At 35.0% G+C, this 14091-nt stretch overlaps 1 long non-coding RNA gene across 1 annotated transcript in view; it reads right to left on the bottom strand.

Moving 5' to 3' along the window:
- The window catches only part of LOC141553987 (uncharacterized), an 88346-nt gene extending 85685 nt beyond the window's left edge, over positions 1–2661 (bottom strand). The window contains exon 1 of the long non-coding RNA XR_012485750.1: positions 2359–2661. This is a non-coding gene — a long non-coding RNA (uncharacterized LOC141553987). The remainder of the gene's footprint in view (positions 1–2358) is intronic.
- Between the last annotated feature and the right edge of the window lie 11430 nt (positions 2662–14091).

The raw sequence follows: 14091 nt of genomic DNA, 5'->3' as shown, positions 1-14091 counted from the left end.
AAATTAGACTTCTTGTTTGTCTCTTTTTTCTCAAAGAGGACCATGATATCGGGACAGGATGCTACAACATGCAAGTGAATTGGATTTATGTGAAGTTAAGCTGTGCAAAGTCACCTGCCTCCTCTGGAATCATCTGAGTCCAAGGGTGAGATATAGATCAGTATGACTAGAGATGGCTCTGGATGTAGTTGGAGACAGTTCTTTTTAAAGTAAAGTCTTTAAACGGTTTCAGTTTGACTAAGGAAATGTCCAATCTATGATTAAGGCTAAGTAAAAAATGGAAAGACAATGATCTTGTGTGTGTGTGTGTGTGTGTGTGTGTGTGTGTGTGTGTGTGTGTGTGTGTGTATAAGGGAAGACCTTCCGGGTTTCTGGCCGAAATAATTGTAATTTACATTCACTCTGAGTAAATCAGGGCCCAGTGACCAAGTGAGGCTTGGTCTACGCTCTTGTATTGGTCAATCAATGAGAACTAGAGTGATTTGGGTTGGCCTTAATCTCCAAAATATATTGCAAAATTTCAGCTATCCAAACTTCTATTCATTAGGGCAAAACACAGTTTCACAGGCAAAGTAGTATGCCTGTGAAACATGGACAGTATACCAACTCCATGTTAAGAAACAGAATTGCTTCCATTTGAATTGTCTTAGGAAGATTCTGAAGATCACCCGTCAGGTTAAGATATCAGACTCTGAGGTCCTTTCTTAAAATAAATCAATTCTATTGCAGAGAGCGCAACTGCTTTGAGTTGGCCACATTGTTTAAATGTCAAACGTACACTTGCCAAAAAGACTATTTTATAGAGAACTCACAATGGCAAGTGCTCCTGTGGTGGTCAAAAAAAAAAAAAAAATGCTGGACCTACCACCTCTCTGTATACTCTCCCTCCCCTTTATTTTAAATCTCTGTAGGCATGGAAGAGATTATAAAAAACTATGCTGAGTTCCCCCTCCCTTTTGTTTTTCACCTCTTTTCACATCCTTTCTTTGCTTTGCACAAATACAAAGATTAGATTATTGAAGGAGTGAATTATTAAGAAACATCTCCCTAATAAAAATAAATCCCTTAAAAATTGTCTGTTCCGGCCTTAATGAAAAATCAGATTAAGCTCCCCTCCAAGAAAGCTATCTACAATCAATCCTCAGATGCTTTCTTCTTTCGCTCCACACCTCTTCCCCCTCCTCTTTCCCCCTTCCATTTGCTCTCAGTGTCAAAGTTGCTACTTAAAGATATGACCGGGGGCAATGAGGCTCAAGGCCTCAGCTGTCACAGGATCATGAGAGATGAAGTGCAGGTAACAGCCACAATATTGTTTCCTCAGCATACAATAAATCATGGGAGCTGTCTCCTGTCAGGGACTTGGTGTGAACCCCCCTCCAAACACACACACATACACACATACACACACACTACAAGGCATGACAAACCTGTAAACTTGGAAATAAAGAAGTTTACAAAACCCCCAGGCCATGGAAACATCAAATAGCTGTTTCATAGTAAGGAGAGAACAGTCTCATTTTACTAATGACATATATAATCAGTCTTGAGAAAATCAGGATCATCTAAGGAAAAAAATGCTTCCTTTCTAGTATTTGCATAACATTTAATTATCTCAACATGAAATATAGCCATGTGTGAGTCACTGATAGTCATATAAATGTTGCTCCTGTCCCTTTCCAAAATATTGCATAAGCAGAAAATTTTCAACTATTGGCACTAAGATTTGGAGTTTGCTTTCTGCAGAGTAGAAAGACTCAGTAAATGAAAATTTGGGGGCCCTTAACTAAGTACACTAAGTACTGCTAAGTACTGGAAGTCAATTTAAAAAATATAGAGGTCTCTTAGGTTTAATGAGGAAGCATCTTAACAGTAATAATCAAGTAGAAAAGTAAGTTCAAAATTCAGAAATAAGTTCCTTTCCATTGTTCTGTTTCAGAGAAAAAGAAACCCTCTTCCAGTACACATATCCTTTTTTGTCCTTCATATATCTTAGAGGAAGTAGAATCTGATTCCTCTATCTGGACCATCTGTGATTTTTATGAAGCAAAACATTGATTGCATCATTGCAGTTCATAAAGTGTTTTTATCTGCCCATAAAACATAACAATTTTCCTATTAGGAAAGCAAATTAATTTTTTACACATGCATACATAGATATTTAACCATTTCATCCCTTGATGGAAATCTTCAAGGGCAAATTTCAATGAGGGTATAAATGGAAAATAACAGCAATTTCTTGTTAAGTGAAATCTGCTTATAATGCAAATTACTCTAGACTATATTGTCCCTTTAGAGGTCTATAAATTTATCCCAGTAAGCCATATCAAGTTATCCCCATTTGATAGACAATCAGTATACCTGAGAGCTGCCCTTTTCTGTTGAGGCATTGCATCTGATAGAGGATCAAATGGCTTGTTGATTATTCTGACTTCAAAGGCCACTGGTGCTGATATCTTCAAGGTGGTCTGTAATGCCCTGAGTGATGAGGCCACCTGTCAATGTGACTTCAAAATTAAAGAGAATCTGTGGGGAAATGAAGGGTAAACTTCCTCTCTTTCAGATTAGGCTAGTTAACCTTGAACAATTTAACTTCTTCAATACCGGCTTGTTTCAGTGAGGAAAAAATATACCTGCCCTAGTTGACTTTAGGTTGTTGTTGTCATTATTGTTAATGTTCTTTTAAATCATAATGAACATTATTTGCCAGTTTTCTGAAAATTCTATGCTATTTATATGATATCATGCTGTCTCTTTCTTTCTCTTATATATAGAAACATATATATATATATATATATATATATATATGCAAACATGAAACAGAACATAAAACACTATTTGAACAGATTGTTTTTAATCTAATATTAATTTTAAATTACCATAATATTACTTGTGATATTATAGTATCATATCATCATAACATTAAAATATTTTAATTAAAATTTAACTAATTTAATTACTATGTTATTATAATATTATATTATCATAATTCAGAAGACAAAACATATTAAGTCCTTTTAAAGTCACTAACATCTTTAGTCAATATCTAAAAATATAAGCTAATATGCTATTTTCATGTTACTTAAATGTATGCCTCCTTCTGTTATTTGCATACAGTTGTTTAATTAATTAATTGTTAATTAATACATATTAAGTGCTCCCAATGCTAATACAGTGTTAGTAGATTTATTTGTATTTATATGATGTACTTGTACCTACAAACCACTTCGGGTGGTTTTGTCCAAAGGTATAAGTATTCAACGAGATGAATTTAAGAAATGCATTCAACACTTTGGGAAAGGCATTTTGCTGCTCATTTAAAAACATGAATAAAATAAGGTTATGAAATGATATAAAATAAATTATGCTGTCAAGAAGATTGCATTCAAGTAAAGAAGTATTTATTAGGTATGTACTTTGAGCCAGGCACTGTGTTAAGTGCTAGAGATACAAAAAAGAAAAAAAAAAATCACTCACTGTTCTCAAGAAGTTCACAGTCAATGCATAACCAGCTATATATAAGTAATGAACAGCATCATTTATCATAGTTGTTTATTGTAGATAATCATAGAAGGTAGTTACAAAGATTAAAGAATACTAGAAACACATTCTTGAAGAAGTTGGTAGTTTAACTGAGACTTGGGGAGACAAAAACAAAGCAAGAGGAAGAAATGGAGAGGAAATGAGATCCAAGCCTGAGGGATAAACAGCAAAAATGCCCAGAATCAGAAAACGAAATATTTTTATAATGAAGTTTACATCACTGAATCACAGAATATGTAAAGGCAAACCAGGTGAAGAAACATGGTAAAGGCCATATTACAAAGGGCTTTAAAGGCCAAACAGAGGATTTTATATTTGATCCTGGAGTTAATAGGGAGTCACTGGATTCTATTGGATAGTGGTGTAGCATGTTCAAATATGTCCTTTTGGAGGATGTGTTTGACAGGAGACAGCTGGGATGGGCTGGAATAGGGAGAAGCTTTGGCAGCAGGCTATTGGGATAATCCCTGAAGTAATGAGGGTCTGGATCATGGAAGTGACAATGTCAAGGCAAAGGAGAGAGCATCTATGAAAGCGTCAAGGAAAGTAGACTTGGCAGAGATTGGCAATTAGTTATAGAGAATCTGAAAGATTAATTATGTGAGAATGATACCTAAGCCATACTGAGGTGATTGAACAGATGTAAAAGAGAAGTTAGAAAGAGGGGAGAATTTGATGGGGAAAATGATGATAGTTTAGTTTTGAACTTGTTAAGTTTAAGATATATAAGGTATTGATATAGCCAAAGGGAGGATGAGATACATAGATGGATATGCATGATAAACTCTAAGGAGTCAATATTATGAGACAGAAGAGAATACATTAGCCTCTAGAAAATCCTGAGAGGATGGAACAAAGTATATACTGAAATTAAGGGAAGCAAACAGAATTTTAAAATTAAATTAAGTGAGGTCAATGAATGGGAGGAAATTCTTCAGCAAGTCATTTTGGAGTTTCAGATGAATTTTTAACTGAACATGGTTCATCTCTGAGAATTCCTGTCTTATTCCTTTCTTCTGTAGTCCTTCTTGACAATGTAGTTAAAGTACAAAGCTCAAATTTGGATTTCTACATGCTTTTTCCTATGTGTTCTCTGTATGTGTGTGTGTGTGTGTGTGTGTATTAGATACAAATTGATTTTTGAGCTCAAACTTATTAAAAGACTTATATGTTCATTGTATTTTAGAGGAAGAATTTGGTATCATATAGTCTATCCCCCACCTAATTTTACCAATTATTGAAACTCACTGAGTTTCTAAGTATACTGAAAGAAAAATACAAAACAGGTTCTCAATTAATTATTTTAAAGATTCTCAGTACTGTATATTTTCCTAAATTTTGAATGACTCAAAAATGAATCTGATTAGAAACAATGTACTAAAAAATACCTTCTATCTTTTTATATCTCTTTACCTTTCTCCTTGGCTTTGTTTTGACAATAGTCTTGCTATTACCATATTTTAAAAAATCATAGAAAATAGCATGTGACCATGTAGAGAAAAATTTTTGTTACCTCCACCATTCTCTCTGGTGTTTTGGATTTTCTCCTACATGTGAGAAAACTTCATGAGAATGAATTAATGCCAGTACAGCATCCAATGCTTTTTTTAGAGAAAAAAAATCTGAAATTTCTTTCCTGAATATCCTTCTTCTAAAACCCAAATGAAATTTTGAGAGAGCCTTAACATAATCACGGTTGTATGGCATTATGCTCTATTTAATGAATACATTTAGCAGATATTTAGTGATCATCTAATGTATATAAATATATAAACATTAAGGGATATGAAGGTTTATGACACAGTTTTTGTCACTTAGGAGTTCAATGTTGGGAATAAATAGGGCAGACTATAAAGACACTGTGTTATTGTTCAATCATTCAGTCAAAGTTCAAACATTCTGACCTCATGGACCATACCATATCTAGCCATTTTCTCTCCTCTAATAAGTCCTGAAGTCTGTCCAAGCTCATGTTTGTTGCTTCCATGACACTGTCCATCTCATCCTTTGCTATTCTCTTCTTTTGTCTTTAATCTTTCCCAACAATATTCTTATAATGTGGCCAAAGTATTCTTCATCTCTAGAATTTAAATTTCCAATGAATAATCTGAATTAAATCTTTAAATATTAACTAATTTGGTTTTCTTGCTGTCCAAGGGATTCTTAAAAATCTTCTCCAGAACTATAATTCACATGTATTGATTTTGCAGCACTCAGCTTTTATTTTATTTTATTTTAACAATCCAACTCTCACAACCATAAATTGCTTCTAAGGGCAAAACATAAAACATAAAACTTTAACTATTTGGTCTTTTGTTGGCAAGATAATGTCTCTGCTTTTTAGTATGCTCTCCAAATTTGCCTTAACTCTTTTCAAGGAGCAAGCCTCTCTTAATTCCATATGTGAAGACATCATTTGCAATTATCTTTGAGCTCAAAATTGTAAAATCTGCCAAAGTTTCCATTTCTTTTCACTCCATTTGCCAGGAAGTGATGGGACCAATTATCAAGATTTTAGTTTTGTTTTTATTTGTTTTGTTTTAGTTTTAGTTTTAAGTGTTAAGCCTCAAACCAGCCTTTTCACTTTTTTCTTTCGCCTTGATCAAGAGACTTCTTAATTCTTCCCTACTTTATTCCATCAAAATGATGTCATTGGTATATCTGAGATTACTGAGATTCACTTTTTGATTCATCCAGCTTGGCATTTGTTTGACATATTCTACATATAAGTTAAATAAATAAGGTGACAATGTACAGCTTCCCATACTCCTTTTCCAGTCTTGAACCAAAGCAGTTTGCTATATTCAGTCCCAAATGCTGCTTTTTAATTTTATACAGGCTCTTCAGGAGACAAGTAAGGTGATCTCATATCTCCATCATTTTGAGGACTTGACACATTTTGTTATGCTCCACAGAGTCAAAGATTTTACTGCAGTCCATGAAGCAAAAGTATAGGTCTTTCTGGAATTCCCCTGTTTTCTCCATAATCTGGTAAATGGTGACAATTGTGTCTCTGGCTTCTCTGCTTCTTTGAAAATCAACTTACTCTTCTGGTAATTCTTGATTCACATCTTATTGAACTCTAGCTTACAGAATCTTAAGCATTGCCTTCTGGCATGTGAAATGCCAGTAATCTGAACATTCTTTGGCATTGCCCTCTTTTCAGATTGGAATGTAAACTGATCTTTTCCAAGAATGGGACAGAGAAACCTATCCTAATCCTTAATCTAAGCATTAAGTTAAGATTATTGACACTCAGCTAAAGATAGAGTAAAGTCTACATGATATTATTGTATATATCTTTATTGTAGCTATAGATGACCATGGTCCAGTGGGACTCTTGAGAAACAAGAGTCTCAAAGTTCATGGAAGATAGTCTTCTGTCCCCTAAGATGATCAGTTTTCTGCTAAAAACACTCCTACCAAGTATCTCCTTATCTAGGTGAAAGATTTCTCCAGGTCTCTGTTGAACAAATTCCTATAGGATTTCAGGGTTAAGATGGGATACATATAGTAAAAATTTGTTTTTTTCTTGGTTCCTAAAGTATCCACATTCTAAGGATGGAGAAAAAAGAATCAGAGGACTGCCCAAAGTTGATTGTGGTATTTCCTCAGTTACTTGCCATTGTCTCTGAACTAGATAATTTAATGGCCTTTGGAATACTCAGTTTACATGGGACCTTCAAAAAGGCCTTCCTTTCAGCTTCTAATTTTTCCTTCAACACACTGTCCCATGTTAAGACATCCCGCCTGGAAAAGAGAAGCAATCCGCCCATCACTGGGTCACTGTCTTAGCCTTCTCTCCATCCCATGCCATCCTTGCTTTCCTGACAAGTAATATAATTTTTCTCAGAATTATTCCTTATATTTCAAGTCTGTGCAGGCATTGTGAATACTTTAAAAATGTGCTGAATGATTTACAATATAGCTAATGATCTTATAAATCATTTTACTTTTACAATCTACACTCTAACTTTTGATGTAACAATTTAAAATATAAATTACTTTTTCCTGTTATGTTGTCATACAGAGCAAATATCTGTTTTGAAAATAAAAGAAATTATTATTAAAAAACAAGAAATATGTTCTTAGAATTCAATCTTGGAAAAGTACCACTCACCCACAAAGTATAAGCATAATTCTTGTATATAATCTATTCAATCAAGCTTTAACATGTTAAATAAGTTTAATGGAGAAATACTGGAGAGAAAATAATAAATAAAAGGAGGTATGCTCTCTATCATGCCATGTAAAATCAAATTTCCTCCTTTTGGAGGAAAACAAAAAGTATTAGTATAAACTATATTTTATTTTCAGAAAATCATAATTCTACCACCACAACAACCACTACCCCACTCATATAAATAAATGGCTCAAGGAACAAAGCCCTGGGTCTGGAGTCAGGAAAACCTGAGTGCAAATCTGGTATCAGACACAGACTAGCTATGCAGCCTTTGTTTGCCTTAATCTACTAGAGAAGGAAATGACAAATCTCCCCAGTATTTTTGCCAAGAAAATCTATGCATAGTGTGGTCCACAGAGTCATAGAGTTGGATAAGACTAAGCAGCAAGAAAGAGAATCTCCAGTGGAAGGTAAAAAAGAAAAGCACATCATGTTAGCATCAATGATCCAACCTTGTCAAAAAAAATTTGGGTTGGTTTTTGTTGTTGTTGTTGTTGTTGTTGTAGTTGTTGTTGTTGTTTGTTTGTTTTTTTGTTATGGTGTTATATTGTGAGCTCAAGTAAGATAATGAGCAGGAAAGCCCTTTGAAAATTACAAAGTGTTAAGAAATGCAAGTTATGATGACTACTGATGCTGCTGCCTTTTCTGCTGCTACCATAACTATTGCTGCTGCTATTAATAAAATGAGTCTAGTCTGCCTTTTTTGAAACTTATAATCTAAGATAAACATGCTAGATAGAGTCAATAGACCAGATACTAACCAAATGCATCTATCAAAGTAAAGATTTAGTGTAGAATACTGGAAAGCAGTATACTTAGAATCATGTTGATTTCCATTTATGTTATTAGATATATAATCTTGGGCAAGTCACATAAATGCTCTGTCCCTCAATTCCTCATCTGTAAAGTAAGGAGGATGTATTAAATGCCCCCACTGAAGTCCTTTCTATCTCAAAATCTATGATTCTAAGATCTAGATCTTGATCTTAGCTGGTTGTTGATCCACATATTTACACATTACTTTAAGCTTTCCTAACTACTTCATATGTATATCTCATCTGATCATCACAACAATGCTGTAAGGTAGATATCATTTGTGGTTCAGTCATTTCAATTGTATGTGATTCCTTTCGGGGGTTTGTTGACAGAGATACTAGAATGATTTGTCATTTTCTTCTCCAGCTCATTTTACAGATGAGAAAACTGAGGCAAACAAGATTAGTGACTTATCCAGGGTCACACAGTTAGTAAGTTCTCTGAGGTCAGATTTGAATTCAAGAAGATACGTTTTCCTGCCTCTAGGAACTGTATCATCTCTAATAAGCTACCTAGCTGGCCAGGTGTCATTACTATACCCATTTTACAAATGAGACACTATTAATTCAGTGAAGGGAGTCCCCCATGCTGATGAAATCACAGGTCTTTGTTTTACATTATTTCTTAAATAAGTACAAGCAAAGGAGTGAATGCAATACTCTAAGGAAGAATTTGTAGGTTCTAAAAGGAATATTGTAGGGGAAATTTTGCAGGGTTTGAGTGGCTAGACAGACAAGGACAGGAATGTGAATGCAGTGCAGTGAGTCTGGTCTCAGAGAACCTGAGTCTGATTCCTATCTCTGACACTTACTATCTCTGGGACCACCCACGAGCCACTTACACCCCGTGGGACTTAGTTTCCTCATCTGCAAAATGAAGAGGTTGGACTAAATGGTCTTTTCCAACTCCAGTCTATGAATTCCCCACTTCTGTTTCAATTCTCTTCCATTTATTCTTCCAGAAATACTTTTCTTTAACTGGACAAAGAAACAACTCATCAGCCAGGACATGGGAATAGGAGGGAATATGATCTCAGAACATTATTAATTGCTTTGTTCCTGGGCTTCAAGGCGTATAATTGTTTTGAAGACAAGCAGGTGGGGAAATGTTACTGGCTTTCAGTGCCCATCACATACCATACGCAGAAAGATTAGTAAGCATGGGGGAAGTATGGGGGCTTTGAGGCTACGATAATGGTGAAAACAGCTTTTAAGCAAAAATGAGAGAGATGGCACTCTGGTGCATGGAAGCTGAAGGAAAGAAGGGCTACACTAACTGCAATCATGACCCTGAACAAGAATTCCTTACTAGGAAAGATTATCACCTAATACTGCCAAGGTCAGAGAAATCTTAGGCCGTCCCAGGTGGTGCAGTTTTAATCCTCTTGTGGCCACCTTTGGACAGAGGAATGCACACCTGAAAAACTGAATGCCTCTAGTCCTAGGGGCCACCAGGAAGAAGTGATGAGGAAAGGAGCTTCCCCACTGCCTGTCACTCCAGACCTCCTCTTGCAGGGGCTTGTTTCTCTAGAGCTAACAAAGAAGTTACTTCTTACACACCTTCTTTATCTTTTCCTTTACTCCTACTAGCACATATTTCATTCAGTTCAATTCTATTCAGTTCCTTTTCATCCAATCCATTCCAATAAAGATTTGTCAGTTACTTACTATGTGCAAGGGACTTTACTTTGGAAACACAAAGATCAAAAATAAAAATGAAAAATCCAGTCCCTATCCTCAGCAAATTTAATACATTATATAGAGGAATGGAATATGAACAAATGCAAAGTATAAAACTGATTTCAGAAGAGAGAAAGAGCAGTAACGAGTGAAGGTGGGCAAATTGGGGGAGGATGGGAAGGAAGCCTCCTTCAGGAAGTGGCACCTGGACTGAGTCTTAGAAGGAGTCTATCTTCTTTGAGTAGCTGATAATTTCTTTAAATTTCAGTAACAGACTTTTTCTAGCTTCTAAACAGACTTACTTGAGAGGAGTTAAGATAGATGTTAAACTTTTTTTTTAACCTTTCTTTTTTCTTTTTTTAATAGTTTTTATTTACCAGATATATGCATGAATAATTTTACAACATTGACAATTACCAAACCTTTTGTTCTAATTTTCCTCTCCTTCTCCCTCCAGCCATGGCAGGTTGACCAATACATGTTAAATATGTTAAAGTATACATTAAATACAATATATGTATACATGACTAAACAGTTGTTTTGCTGTACAAAAAAGAATTGGACTTTGAAATAATGTACAATTAGCTTGTGAAGGAAATCCAAAATGCGGGTGGATGAAAATAGAGGGATTGAGAATTCTATGTAGTGGTTCATAGTCATCTCCCAGAGTTCTTTTGCTGGGTACAGCTGGTTCAGTTCATTACTGCTCTATTGGAACTGATTTGGTTCATCTCATTGTTGAAAATGGCCACATCCATCAGAATTGATCATCATTATAGTATTGTTGTGGAAGTATGTAATGATCTCCTGGTCCTGCTCATTTCACTCAGTATCAGTTCATTTAAGTCTCTCCAGGCCTTTCTGAAGTCATCCTGTTGGTCATTTCTTACACAGATGTTAAACATTTTTATCTGACTTTCAGGTGTATCTCAATATTTAAGAAGTGTACAAACAATAGCTATTGAATTTTGTTCAGTCTTATTCAGCTAAGACTGACTCTTCTTGTTTGATGTTTTCTTGGCAAAGATCTGGAGTTAATTTTACAGATTAAGAGGCTTGCCCAGAGTCACACAGCTAATAAATGGCTGAGGTCAGATTTGAACTCAGAAATATGGCTTTCTGATTTCCAATACAATGTTCTCTCCACCAAGACACCTTTCTGGTAGCTACTTAATATATATATATATATATATATACACACAAATATCTATATATATATATATACACAAATTCACATATACATACATGTTTTATGTACATATACATGTGTGTATATCTATATCCATATAGACATATAGATATAGATATATGTGTGTGTGTGTGTGTATATATATATATGTCTGTGTACATATACACAGACAGGTATACATACCCGTACCTGTGATATCACTAGCATAAGAAACTCCCTTTACCAATGAAGTTCAGCAGCTGTTCCACATCTTTTGGTCTTAGTTGCCTGGAGACACTTGGAAGTTATAAGGCTTTCCCAAGGTCATACATTAAATAGGAGCATGAATCCAGGTCTTTCTGACTTGGGTGCAGTTCTCTTATCTATTAAGTACCCTGATATTATAGTTGTGCAATAACTCAGGGACAATTTTTCCCCTATCCCATTAGTATTCATTGGTTTTATGTAGCTTGAACTCTTTATAATTGAAGTTTCTATTCCTTTTCCCACTTTTATCTAAATCTAAATCCCAAATCAATTCATTCTTTGATTTTTTTAACCTAAATATTCCATTAGATACATCTGTTTTATACAATAATCCAAGAATTGGATTCCCAAATGAATTTCAAATTGTTCAAATCAGATGTGCTTCTACTTCTACCTTGTTCAAGATGAATTGGCTTCCTCACACTTTAAAGCATAAATAAGTATCTTGAATGTAAATTTATTTCTTGAAAACAGGGTCCATTCCATTTGTTTTTCTATTCCTGGTTCTTGGAACTTAATACATTTTTAAAAATTAAATTCTTAAGAAGACATATTAAAATGCATTTTTTGTGTTCTAGTGATGCTAAATTCTTGTGCACCTTGTTAAAGATGTATTTATTAGTCCCTCAGAGGATGACTGATCAGACTTCAAGATTGAGATCATAGTTCACAGATTTCAGCAAACCAATGTGAAATGCTTTTAAACACATTTTCCTCCTGTTTACATCTCAACTGTTGACAAGCTGGATCATTTAAGGAGAAAGAAGAATGGTTTCCAGCAGCTGCTGGGCCTGCCATGAAAAGGAACTGGAATAGAGTAAGTGAAAGCCTGACAGATCGTCCCATGGAACACTGCAAGATCTCCCTCTGAACATCACACTGTCTGTTTTCTCTGAATATCTTTCCCATCCTTCTTCTGAACTCAAATTCAGTCAGCTAGGTATGATTTTGGCTTTGTTTAGGGTATATTTCTCTGATTCAGCAATTTTTTTTTTCATAACTCCTAAATCTAGTTTAACGGAATAAAAGGATATCTTTGGGAAACTTTGGGTCTAAACTGTATAAATTGTTCCCGATTTTAGGTGATGGAAGAAGACATATGAAATGATTCTTTCCATTCTCTTACTTTTAAATAAATGCATAGGTATGGGAAGAGAGGGGCATTTAGCTGAATCATTATGTAGTAGGTGGAAAAGTACCACATAACTTAATTTTCAATCAGGAAGCTTCCAATTTGAGAATTACTATGGTACTGAAAGAATGAACCAATGAATTCAGTGTGAAGGGCCCTGGTAGGAAAGTTTTAAAATTGACTGAGAGAGTAGTAGAACAGCATGAGACAGAGGTACCCTTCTGACACTTATTACCTTTGTAATCTTTAGCAAGTCACAAACTACCTGGGATTTTAGAATTTCTTCATTTCTTCATTTCTAAAATAACAAACTAGGTGTTCTTTCTCTTAGGTTCCTTCTAAGCTTTAGCTCTATAATCCTATGATTAGGTTAGGAAATTTAAGATGTAATTCAGTTTTACAATGGATAGATTTATACATATTCCCAATTACTTTACCCTCTGTGGTTATTTTTGAATTTGTATGTTAGGAAATGTTAAACATCCATCATTATAATCCCAGTTATCTGAAAATGAGATAGAAGAGAAAAAAGAAATCCAATGCCAGTGTTGTTCAGTCATTTCAGTTGTACCCAACACTTGGAGATCACATTTTGGAATTTTCTTCCCTGCTCATTTTACAGGTGAGGAAACTGAAACAAACAGGATTAAGTGGCTTATGCACTCTCAGCTAGAATTGTCTGGGGCTAGATTTGAACTAAGGAAGATGAATCTTCCTGAGTCCAGGACTAGTACTCTATACATTATTACACCTAGCTGCCTCCAAAGGTAAGTCCAGGACTGAAAGACAAAAATTTCCTGAAGTGGTTATATGAAAGGTATATGTGATCAACAGGCATAACTAGCCTGTTAGGTCTTCCCAGTTCTAAATTCTATTCTTTTGTGATTCAGGCTGGATCCAACTCTATGCTTCAACAGCATATTTTGTGGTTGTTGTTTGTTTGTTTCTGTTTCTAGTATTCTGGTTCCTTGCCCCAGGCAACAAAGGCCAATCAATACTTCCAGCTCTGGTATACCAACTTCCTCTCTTGGCTGTTAATACAGATGCTAGCCATTAACTCTTCCCTTCCTACCATCTAGTAGTAGGAAAGGACAGGCAAAATTCCTTGCCATTCAAGTAAAATTTTCTGGGACAACCAGAAACGCTACCTAAAATGGCTCTTATCTCCTACTTCTGAGACTTTTCAGTGGTTGTCTCTCATACTTGGAATTCACTTTCATCTCATCTTTTCCTCTTAAAATCCCTAGTTTCCTTTAAGGCTAAGTTCACTTTCCTTTGGGCAATGTTTGATGATTCTTTTAGCACT

This window comes from Sminthopsis crassicaudata, chromosome 1, assembly GCF_048593235.1.
Source record: "Sminthopsis crassicaudata isolate SCR6 chromosome 1, ASM4859323v1, whole genome shotgun sequence".
NCBI classification, from domain to species: Eukaryota; Metazoa; Chordata; class Mammalia; order Dasyuromorphia; family Dasyuridae; genus Sminthopsis; species Sminthopsis crassicaudata.
Note: the sequence above shows the minus strand (reverse complement) of the source record. Positions and strands in the feature narration are given on the sequence as shown.